Consider the following 12,531-nt stretch of genomic DNA (forward strand, 5'->3'; position numbering starts at 1 on the left):
ACTGTTTTATATATATATATATATATATATATATATATATATATAATATATACATCTTACCCTTTTTTATTATTTCATTCTTTTTTTTTCTCAAGTGTAGTTTTAATCTTTTAAACATGATTTATCATTAATCTTGTTATACATACAATACAAATAATAGTATATATTTGGAAAATTTTATAAAAATGTTATATCTTTTTTTATTCTTATTATTAATGTTATTATAAGTTTGTAAACGCGTTTTTCTGAAGATAAGATCTCTTCAACTCAATTTATAATTAGACTAATTATAAATTGAGTTCAGTTTATTGATTCATTTGTTTTGGAAAAAGTATAAGTTATAATTTAAAGGGATAAATTCTATTGTTTTTATTACATGACATTACTTTGTACAAGTTATGATTAAACCAGTTGGAATAGTACATCGCTAAAGTAATTAGCGATTAAGCGACAACACTTACACATAACAATTCAATGATACATAAATAGGTCGTATTTAGATAGACAGATCGAATGTAATATATGCTTCGTGCAGCTACATGTTCATAAAAAAACTCGTATTGACAATCAGTGAGATGATCAAAGTCTACCACTCAATATACTTGTAACGCGTATTTTAAATAAATATTAAAAATTATATAAGTAATGATGTGAAACGCGCTTTACTGTACACACGACTCCCCCATAATTTAGTGTATCATTCCTTGTATTTGACGGCTTGACTTGATTTTTATCAATTTTTGATTTTTACTAATTCAATTACATACATTTATCGTTTTTATTTGTAAATATTCAGAATATTTATAAAAAATTCTGATTACGTAAGAAATATATTACTAAATAAATTAAAATAAAATTTCGAAATACACATAATTGCATTAAGAAGAGAATTAATACACAATTATTAATTATGTTGGAGAGTTTCTACGTTGTTACTCCATAAGTATAACAACGCAAAAATCGTTTCCTTAAAAAATAATCACGATAGTGATCGTTGAAACCGCCATTTATCAGCAATATATAAACATGCTATGTAAAAAAATCTATTTTCTTATAAATAGCTCGAATGTGGCATAATTTTATCAGAGTAGCACAGTAGCCCAAAAGCGGGTAGCGAAGTGGTAGCAAGCACGACCAGTTGCCGACGGTCGTCGACAATCGCTGGTCTCTCCCTCTCACTTCGTTCTCTCTGCCACCACTGCCGTCACTGTCCTCTCTCTTTCCTCGCACCCACGTACGGACAAATGGGTGTCCCTGCATATGTAAAAGCAGCGTTGTGTTCGGCTCACCCTCGGCCAGCCATTTGTCAATGTCAAGGCGCGAGCGCCGTATCCATGGTAACACCCCTGGCCAACTGGGGGTGCGAGTGCGAGCGAGTGCAAGCAAGTACGAGCGAGCGGCGCGGACAACCCTCAGTTTCGACTTCCACCCCCGCTGGCGGAACGCAATCCCGGGGTTGCTTCCACCACTACTGCCTCTGCTACTCGCTACTACACTCTCCGCAGCCGCTATCGCTATCCTTCGTCGCCACCCTTCCTCGGTCATCCGCCACCACCAACCACCCGCGACCGACTCAGTTCTCGATATTTGTCCCAAGCGCGCACGCGCTCTTACGACTTTCGTAACTCCTGAGGACGCTACTCTTATTCTTGGAGGCGCCTCAGGACAAGGCCGCCAGCTGTTTCCGACGTTGATAATATTTCGATATAAATGTTCAAGCTATTTCTAATAATAAAAATTGCCGTCAACTATTTATAATTTTAATTTTCAAAATGAAAATGTGAATAGTAGATTGAAAAAAATGTTATATTTATACTAAGAGATTTAATCTGTTTTATGTTAATAAATTCGAAATAATGTTAAAACCAAAAGTAAGTTTGTGCATTATTGATATTATGATATCAATAAATATTGGTCTTAAGCTATGTATAGACACAACAAACATTTTTACAAAAGAAACATATAATTAATTGTCATTTGACAAATAATTTACTCGTTTAGAGATATATTCAGTAGAGACAGAAAATAATTTAAACAGCCGATCGTCATCTGACGTCTTTTAAAATTTTGCCGAATTAGCTAATGTGATTTAAAACCACTTAAAAGAGATATATTCTTTTAAAAAATTCTTTATTGCATTACAGAAAACAAAAAAAGGTTCACAGAGATGCAGAAACGATGGAAATAGAGTGGTGCAAAGCACAAAAGAGAAAAGTAACGATGAAAACGTCGAAAGAAGAGGGAGTACATTTTCTCTTTCTCTTTAGGAGAGAAATTGAGAGAGGGAGGGGGGGGACGGAGGTCGGCTGGTGGAGAACGGTCGTTGAGCGGTCGGTCTAGGTGGTGCGGGTGGTAACGACTGCATAGCAAGACAGCTCGCTTAAATATGCAGCATGGGCGGCGGCAGGCAGCATTGTAGCATGCTTGTAGCATGAAGCAACGAGGTGAACTTGGTACTGAGGGAAATGTAGGGGACGAACGCGTAGAAGAGGAAACGAGAGATGAGCAGAGAAAGGAGAGATAGAAAGAGCGAGAGAAGTAAATGGTAGAAAGACAAAGAGAATACAAAGAGAGAGAGAGAAAACGGGAGGAGATGGAGGAGAGAATGAAGGTGGTTCGCGAGCGCTTGCGCGGCCCGTAATGATTGACTGGCTCGCTGGCAGCCAACAGACAGACATTCGCCCACCAGACCAACTAGTTCACCCCCATACTAACTCACCCCTTCTTCCTGATTCTACCGTCCACCACGTATCCTCTCTCTCTCCTCTCTCTCTCTCTCTCTCTCTCTCATTCTCACTACTTTTCTCTCTACCGTTTCTCTGACTTTTTCACTTGAAACAACCTCTAGTACTGATCTGGAGCATAAGCTTGCTCAAGAAGATCGTAATATAATGTACGAGATTCTCTCTCTCTCTCTCTCTCTCTCTCTCTCTCTCTCTCTCTCTCTCTTTCATTTTTCCTCCTTCTATTTCTCGTACCTAATATACTCTTTTTTCTTTCGTGGCATATCGAATATACTTTTCTGACTATCCTATTTCATCGCAACTCTTCCAACCCTTTTTTCGGAATGTATTTTTAGCCGTCACGGTTTCCATGCGTAGTATACAAAAAGTAGATATCGCCAAACAGCCATCATTGAATCTTTAAAAGTCGGCTTACTCATAACGCTATATATTGATTTCTCTTCTCTCTAGCAAGTCCTGTAGGATCAATAGGGTGGGATGTTTTCGAAAATGCGTAGAATTTTTAAATTAAGCACATCGACCACCAAATAATCTCGGATAACATGCAGGAAATAATTAAACGCACTTTGATACGATGACGGTGAATTTTCGGCCACTGGTGTGTATAGTCGCAATGCTATTAAATTATTATTAAATTAAAACGTCGAGATATGTATGGGTACTCGTACGGGAGTGTTACCAAAATTTAATTTACATTACAAAGAGTATCCAATTAATTAAAATAATAACAATACATAAACTCTGCGTTTGCCGCGTGAAAATTCAATAGCCGTAATTTGCTTTTATAATAACTTTTTGCGCATGATTGCATCGCACGAAAATTAAAAAAATAGCTAAAATGGACGATTATTTTGTCTCTTACTGTGCCAATGTTGTTCCAAAATTCTTCCTCCTTTGATGACATAGAAAGAAAAAGCAACGCCACTGCTCTCTCCCGATGCACATTGTTATTTTCTTTTCTTTTTTTTCGAGACATTTAATCCAATACTGGCCATGCGTCCATCAAGTACGGTTGCAAAGGTTTTGTCCCAGTGCCGAGCACGCCGCCGGCCATCCCCGTAAATTCGCGCGTGGCCGCGCGCAATGTTCTGCGTGTCGCATAAAGCGTAAAACCAACGTGAATTACGGTAGGATCGCGTTACAACGCCCGTGGCAGTCGGCGGCGTTCGACAATTCCCGCTGTCCTTCGTCCTTTTAGAAATTCATGTAATTTTTTGCCTGCCGGCACCAGACGCACTAATTTTCCCACGGAAAATGCAGTATACACAAAATTTAGAGCGCCGAATTTTCGATGTTTCTTCAAATTTACTAAAACTACCTTTTACTTACATTCATTGTCGATATTCGTTCAAATATTACGTTATTAGAATTAATAATAAATTTTCGCCGTGTTTTAAAGGTATCAATTAATAACATAAAATACATTACTGATTATACCTATAGATGTATTGTACATGTGTGTATATAATATTATACATATCTAAAAACACTGTAATGACTCACACACAAAGTAGATACCAATAACATTTTATGACAAAATGTATATTGGTTAATTAATTAAATGAAGTAATCTTTTTCTTTTTATTAACTGTCTGTGCAAAATTATTGAATTTACTATCAAGATATATATGTACATATAATATGTATATGTATACATATATACATATAAAATATATATATATATATGTAATATATAAAATATATATATATATATATATCTAGTGTTAAAATTGCTCAATCAAAATTTTTTTTCGAAATTATTGAAAGATTTTAAAACTACGTATATATATATGTATATATACTACCTATATACTTTTAATATCTTCATTTTTAATCTTTTTTCTGATATTTTAATGTTTACTCTGTGCAATTTTTTCATATAAAGTTTAAATTTCTTTTTAAATATTCACTAAAGCATTATTCTAAAATAAAAAAATCTTAATTGTGTATATCTTTATAACAATTTACAAAGCAATAGCAAGTAAAAAAGACAATCTTCTAAAAAAAATAATTAAATATAACAAATTTTATATTGTTTTTATGATTATTATATTTACAATATATTATTCAAATATTTATACTGTTTTTTCTACGGATATTGTAATAATTTACGGATAATGAAGATATTTGTTTGTAAAACAAGCTACATGTTCACAATTGCAGATAACACGAAGATCAGCTGCAGCATGTATCTGCTAGTGTGAACTTTTATCGTATTTGCGTTCCGAGATTAGACAAGTCTATAATTATTAATTCCACAGTATTAAGCATAATCTTTTACTCTACGTTCTTAAATAAAACATTAGGAATTGGCGTTGTAGTCAGATGAAATTTTTTAAAAATAGAACACACACAATATGTTTAATTTGAAAATTTTTTATAAGAGAAAGAGTAATATTTATTATTGAAGAAATTCAGAAATGTATGAATAAAATAACTACAAGATTTGACAAGTATACTTCTATTTTTGTATAAATGGAACACGAACAATTCAAGAAACTTGGATAAATTATTAACATCGCGATGCTCATGTTCAATGTAGTAATTAACGATACGATGTCATCGAAAGCCTTTAATCTCCCAGCAACGATTCCCGCGGTTGCAACGTTCCTTGAAAATTAGCATAATAATATATCGTCGTCTATCTTGATCAATTAAACGGCCATAAAGCGAGTTGAGATTTGGCAACGATTCTGCAGTGTCGTGCCGAGCTAACCTAAAGAGGGACTATTAATGAATAGCTTCTCTACGAGAGCGTCAGAAGATCGTAAACTTGTCCTTTCATATACTAGACTCTTCCTTCAAGTCTGGTTTCCAGCCAGTAATATCGATTACCAAAAAGTAGAAAATATACAATATAACGATATAAATATTATAATTTAAATTTCTAATTACAAATATTGAACAATGATTTTATTAAAACTTTGGCTGAATCGTTTTAAAGACTAGTTGCGTTATACTTTAAAAATTATACTATAATAATTTTGTGTGTGTGTGTGTGTGTGTGTGTGTGTGTGTGTGTGTGTGTGTGTGTGTAAGTTATATAAGTTAAAAAATAATATCTTTTATTTATTTTGAAAAACTATTATAATTTATACGTTCTGAAGATTTTAATCAATTAATAATGATCAATTTCGTAATTGGATATGTCTAAACATCGCAACTTCTTCACTTGTTGACAACAAGTTCTTTGAATCTTCAGTAGAATACGTCGTTAAAGAATCATTATCAGATCCTCTCTTTAAAGTTGATCTGAAACAAATAGACAAAAGTGTCGTATAAAGAACATTGAAAAGATAGAAAAGGTTACGTTACTAGTATAGTATTAATGGAATACTGTTATTGAGTATGGTTAATAAAATTAATTTTGTTGCCAAATTCGACGTAAATTTCAAATTTCCAAGTATAATACGAAACCAAATGTAAATTGTGTGTTATATTTCTTTTCTTCTTATTTTTATTACTAAGGTAATTTGGGGAAAGATGGTACAAGAAGGGAAAATGTCTATTTATATTTTTATCATATATTGGCCATTCTGACTGCGTAGAAATACGTAGCAGAAAATGGGTAAAAAAGTGCAATTATCAAAAAGTTTATACCGATTGGCAATTAAAAAATATTTAACAAAATACGAAAAGGTAAATCATGAAATATGTTTTTTCTAATATTTGGTACGCTAATAGCTAACGTTTGGGTTTCGATGCTTACTATAAAACAAAACAAATAATATATGGTTTTGATTGGTGTTTCCTGGCAGACATCTAACTGATATAGATTATAGTTTGTAGTATTCTTATGTATGTAAAAGTTGCAATTGCTTATTACTCTTACATCTGGAGAGAAGATAACAGTAAACACAACTATCCCTGTTTGTTATTAAAACGATTTTATGGATTAATTTTGGTTGCTTTATATAATCCAAAACATTTAAAGTTAATAAAATGCTGTTTAAACGAATAAAAATATGTTCAACATATTTTTTAAATTACTCTCTTCCATATTTCCTCAATTTGTGTTTTATAATATTTATGCGTTTTCATAACTTAAACTCTGGATTATGAACTGTAAATAAGTGAAATATGCAAGTTTATATTGAATTACATTATTTAATTGCTTGTAACATCCTCTCCCACAAAAGGTGACAACTTATTCGTATATATTACAGGAAGACGCTACTTTTGTAGGGATATTGACATATCAATATTTTTTAATAATATGGAATATATCAAAAATTTAATTTGTGAATTTGTATGAATAAAGAAAGGTTTCTCTAGAATATAAATATTTTTCCGTTGATTGATTCAATAACATTAAGAACATAAATCACCTTATAGAATTTTTAGAAAATTCTATGCAAATTTTTCAATAAATATTATATATCATATAAAAACACTGAAAAGAAAACACTGTAAAAAAGCAATTTTTCTTGATTTTCTTTTTACGCTTATAATTCGTTATAAAACACAAGTCATATTTAATAACATGTGGAAAGTAGCTCGTGCAATCATTATTATTATTGTAGTTTATTTCCAACAATCTTTGCACATAAGATTTCTTGACCAAAATGTTTATTATGATTAAAATCAATAATCGAGATATTTTCTTTCTCATCCTTAGGGTACTGTTTTTCAAAGAAAGTCTCACTCAAGATGCTCGAGATATTTTTCGATACGAAACGGCAGCCTCATTTCCGTCATGGCTTGCAACATTTGAGTTGGTTTCTATGGTATCACGGTATTCCCTCTGGGATAGAAGCGAAAAATTCCAGCTAACTCGCATCTGTATCAATTTATGTGGTCGACACGAGTTGCCCAGCACAAAGCGGAAATACCTGACTACCAGTTACCAGCTAGAAAAGAAGATAAAATGAGAACCTAGAAAAGATTTAAAATATGATTTCGACATTAATACTATTCGCATCTTATTTTTATATAAAAAATCGAAAATTTAATAAGCTCATTCGTATATAGTAATAAAAAATGTCATATATAAACTTCAATTTTAAATAAACAAAAGAATTATATATACAGCTGAAAACTTGATTGGATCATTGTTATGCGACTCCTTCTTATTAGGCGATAATGCTATTATTTGATTAAAATTATAATAAATAAAGATGTTATTAAGAGTAGCTTTATTTAAAAAATAGCACATAAAATTAATAAAAAATCAAATAAAATTTGAATAAAAAGTAAATATATATAAAGTCATATAATAAAATAAAATTGTAAACTATAATATATATTCATAAATATAATAACTTTATGATATAAAATAAATTATCTAATCTCTAATTAAATAAAATATGATTATTCTAAATCACAACACACACACACACACACACTTACAGTTAATTAAAAAACGAATCTTTTTTAGTATTGTATATATATGAACATCAAGTTTTTGAAGCTTTAAATTTCAAACTACTTAAAGCTACGAATCTTTCTTACTCTACAGTAAGTTAAATAATAATTAAGGTGTTATTCGACATAATTGGACGTGCAACGTCCGCGCATTCGTATTCGAACGATAAATTTTGTGATTTCGTCGTCATTTCCGAGCGACTTGTTCGCGCGACCGCGAGATCGTCCGCTCCGAAACAAATTGTTTGCACGCGCTAGGGTGACGTACCCACTGCTGCCACGGAATGAATAATGGTAGGGCACCGACCGACCGACCGACCGACCGACTGAATTCCCAACTCTAAAACCCTCCGGAACGAGCATGAAGCTGCCAACTGGAAACTGGCTAAAGGATTTTAACGTACGGAGGAACCACGATCGGCACAGATGGCATGGACGCGATACACGCGAATGTGTACCCTTCTAGAACTTTAGGTGGCGTATATACTTCTGTATGTATCAGAGTCATTTATCTGTACTCTTTTCTTGATCAAAAACGACATGGTAGCAGGTATGTTTGTGAAAATTCGAGAAATATCTTTAGATGATATCATTAATGGCAGGTTTCTCTTAAATAAACAAAAATTAGTATTCTCTTTTATCGTATCTAAATGCGTGCGCGCGCGTGTGTGTGTGTGTGAGACATTAGCATCTATAGATATAAAAATATACAAAAGAGATTTGCTATTATTTAAATAACGAATAATTGAGTTACATATATTATAAAAATAAATACACTCAATGCAATAATTAGCTTTTAATAAAAATAAAAAACAACAACAAAAAATAACTTATAGTTTCAAAATATTGGCCAATTTACGATTATGCTTTTAATGAAATATAAACGGTCATTTCTTAAATTGTACTTTTTAAATGTTAAATATTGATATGTTTAAACGCTTTGCTACTGTGTTTCGTCATTCCACTGAAATAAAGATATAAAATAAAAAAAAAGATTAGAAATAGACGATAGATACATGAATTAATGAACAAATATTACGCGTAATCCCATGTAGGATAGTAAACAGTAGCAAAGCTAGCTGAGGACCCTTCCGCATTCTTATACAACTATAAATTATGATCTAAGCCCGCGGGGACGCGCATCCCCCGGGATTACCGTGGGCCCAACGAACATGCACTCACAGCAGGTATTTGACTTTGATTATTTTTTAATTGCCTGGCACTACGTAAACCTTGTTTGTCTTGCTTATGATCCGTATGATAAATAATTAAACAATGTTTTCTAATTCATGCAAATCGTGGATCAAGACCAATCTTCTTGATATCGCTATTATAACAACTTTAAAACCTTGTAGAAATTAATAAATTGTTCTATACAGAGAGAGTCAACATGCTTGAAAAATGTATTAAATTAACGTTATTTAACTATAAAATCTCAATACGCTTTTGAACATACTGTGGATATGCAAATTTAGAACAAAATGATATATATATAAAGAATTATGAATATTTCGCAACACGATTATACATATGTCTCGATTAATAAACACAATCTAGTAGGACGAACGGAAGCAGATTATCACACGTGATTTTATTAAGTACATGCATTCAATCAGTTCTTTAATATAATTATTCTTGTGCGCTTAGTTTCTTACTAAATCTAAATGTATAAACCAATGATATTAAAACATCTTACAACAGTGTATGCAAAGCTGTCTTTTCTGCTGAACGCAACCATTGCACGATGTCAATCTTGTATCCCATGTATTGTATACACGTGGCACACGCACTTCTCGAGCGAATGATTATGTCACTTCGGTAACGAGGATAGAAGACGGCCTCGTGATCATTTGTAACGTGACTTTGCGTAAATTATAAGAACAAGAGAGTAGGGGCACGGATCTTGGGGGTTTCTCCCGTTCTCATGGCCACCCCCGCGCCTGCCCACATGCTGTGTCAATTCTCGATTAATAGCATTAGTGTAATTGATAGTTGATTCTCTACTGAACAAATATGTATTTATTGATTGTACGGAGGGGAAGTAAAGGAATAAAACGATGAGAGAGAGAGAGAGACGATGGAAGAGGAGGGATAGGAACTGTAAGAGCGATCGCAATTTTACCCTTTCACGGTCCCTCGGATTTAGAGGAAAGGGTTGCCTGTCTTCCAGCCGCGAGTCAGAAACCGAGCTTCGACCGAAGTGCCTTTTACATTTGCCGATATTAATGGTTTCCAACCGATTCGAGCCAAATGGAATGGCTAACGTGTAAATCGAGAATGTTTGCACCATCCTTGTGAGAGAGCACTCTCGTGTGTACACCGTAGCCGCGAGTTGTTCGTATAAGAGAGTGGTTTGTCTTCCTCTCGCCGCGCTCAGATTTACACCTACAGTTGTAAATCAATATCTAATTAATTATTCCTTTGTTTTTAAATAGAAATACATGGTATACTATTAATGAGATTGAATTATATTAATTTACAAATATTTCAAATTTCTCTCTTATAAATTTATAATTTGTTATTATTTATAATATTAATATTACTGACAAGATCATCTTTGATCGTGTTCATTGACGTGCATCTGTAAATATGTGTATGTAATTTTGTATTTGTAAAAATTTAATCAAGAATTATAATGAAATCAAAAATCAATATTGGCAAATGCATAGAAATTAAATCTTTTAAAACGAAAATCTCTATAATACTTTATAAAGAACTATTCTTATAGACTCTCCCTCTTGCTGCCTGTACACATATCAACTGTATTTGCAATATGTGAAAAGTTTTATTTCGATAAAAGAGACGTTTAGAGACCAAGTTATCGTCGTCATTGTCTGCATACCTGAATCTGTCGAAAGTGATGATTATCGTTCCTGTATAATTTACGACGGAATTTGTAAATTTTAGTTGTCAAAGCGGCGTTACGGAGAATTCGCGAAACAAGAAAGTCTCTCGAAGACTTATGAGCCATAAGCTTCACATTCGAGAGAATGCAAGAGGGATCTCAAACGAGAAGAGGGAGAAAAGAACGAAAGAGAAACTAGGAGAGAATGATAGAAGAAGAGAGACAAACATATAGAGTGTGAGTAAAGGAGTACTTTGTTATTCCGGTTGCAGCGAGAGAGTATCAGAATGGTAAGCGGCTCGTGTCCATTAATCACGTTTATAGCGGTCCAATGTCGCAAGTCACTGTTGTACGCTATGTAAACGCACGCGTGTGCACCCTCTCTTTTCCCCTTCGCCCTTACATACACACGCATATACACTCTCGCTTTCATCATACGGCATTTCAATTGGCAGTTAATGGGGGGGTATCGATTCTTAGATTCATTCATGAGAACGTAGAGAGAACGATCACACCCTGGCAATGACGTAGCTTCAACCTCACCCTTGCAAGTAACGTAAACAGCATACATACGTATTGCATACATACGTATTGCATACATACGTAAACTGCAGCCATTTGAATGAATTTTGTCGGGATGCCTTTTGTTCGTATGCTCACCAGCGTCGTGGCGCGTGTCCTAAACTAAATTTCACATTGTTATTCCGCAATGTTCTCATGCTTTATTGATAATTTTAAAAGTCTCATTATGTGGAGCTCACTTGATAAACGTCGAATATCGAAAACTATAGCAATTTCTTGATAGTTCTCGTTAATACATCAGTTATATGATCATTGTATAAATTTCAGTATCACTGTATACATACTGCATTCATTTGTTAACAGCCAAGCTCCTCGAAAACAGTGTTATCGGTGTCAAATAAAATGATCCGAACCTACACTTGTGCACAATAATAGAGTTCTTGAAATTCAAATACAAAGCCGAAGACTCGTCACAACGAAGCGGCGGCGCCGCGGCGGCACTTTCGTACGTCCTGCTTTAGAGAGGAAAGCCGATTGTTAATATCTCCCTTAGCGACGCGTAACGGGATGCGAAGAGAAAAGGAAATCCTGGAACATACAATTTTCTATGCTCGCGGAGATATACATACATGTAAGAATGGCTGTATCGACCTGTCAGTTTGTGCTATGTAGGAACGTGTCGCACCAATATTGTTTTATTAATAAAATTCATAGAAACCCCGCGCAGTAGCTTCTCCGTTAGCAACCATGAAGCGCAAACGAGAGGGCTGGCAAAAAATTGGTCGATAGGAGTAAGATACGAAGAGAGGCGCGCCGCGAATAACAGTGACAACTTCTCTCTCTCTCTCTCTGATTCAATAAAGTATAATATCTGGATACCACGGCCGCATAGTATAGGACGTTGCAGCGTCCCGTAGCTGTCGAGACAGGGGTGAGCGAGTAACGACGGGACAACCCTGAGGGTTGCCATTGATATCAACATAAATCACAATAGGAATTTGTATTACAGTTACAGAAGCTGGTGGATAGGAAATAAGGAATGTAATAAAGAAAATT

This window comes from Cyphomyrmex costatus, unplaced genomic scaffold, assembly GCF_001594065.2.
Source record: "Cyphomyrmex costatus isolate MS0001 unplaced genomic scaffold, Ccosl1.0 scaffold270, whole genome shotgun sequence".
Taxonomy (NCBI): domain Eukaryota; kingdom Metazoa; phylum Arthropoda; class Insecta; order Hymenoptera; family Formicidae; genus Cyphomyrmex; species Cyphomyrmex costatus.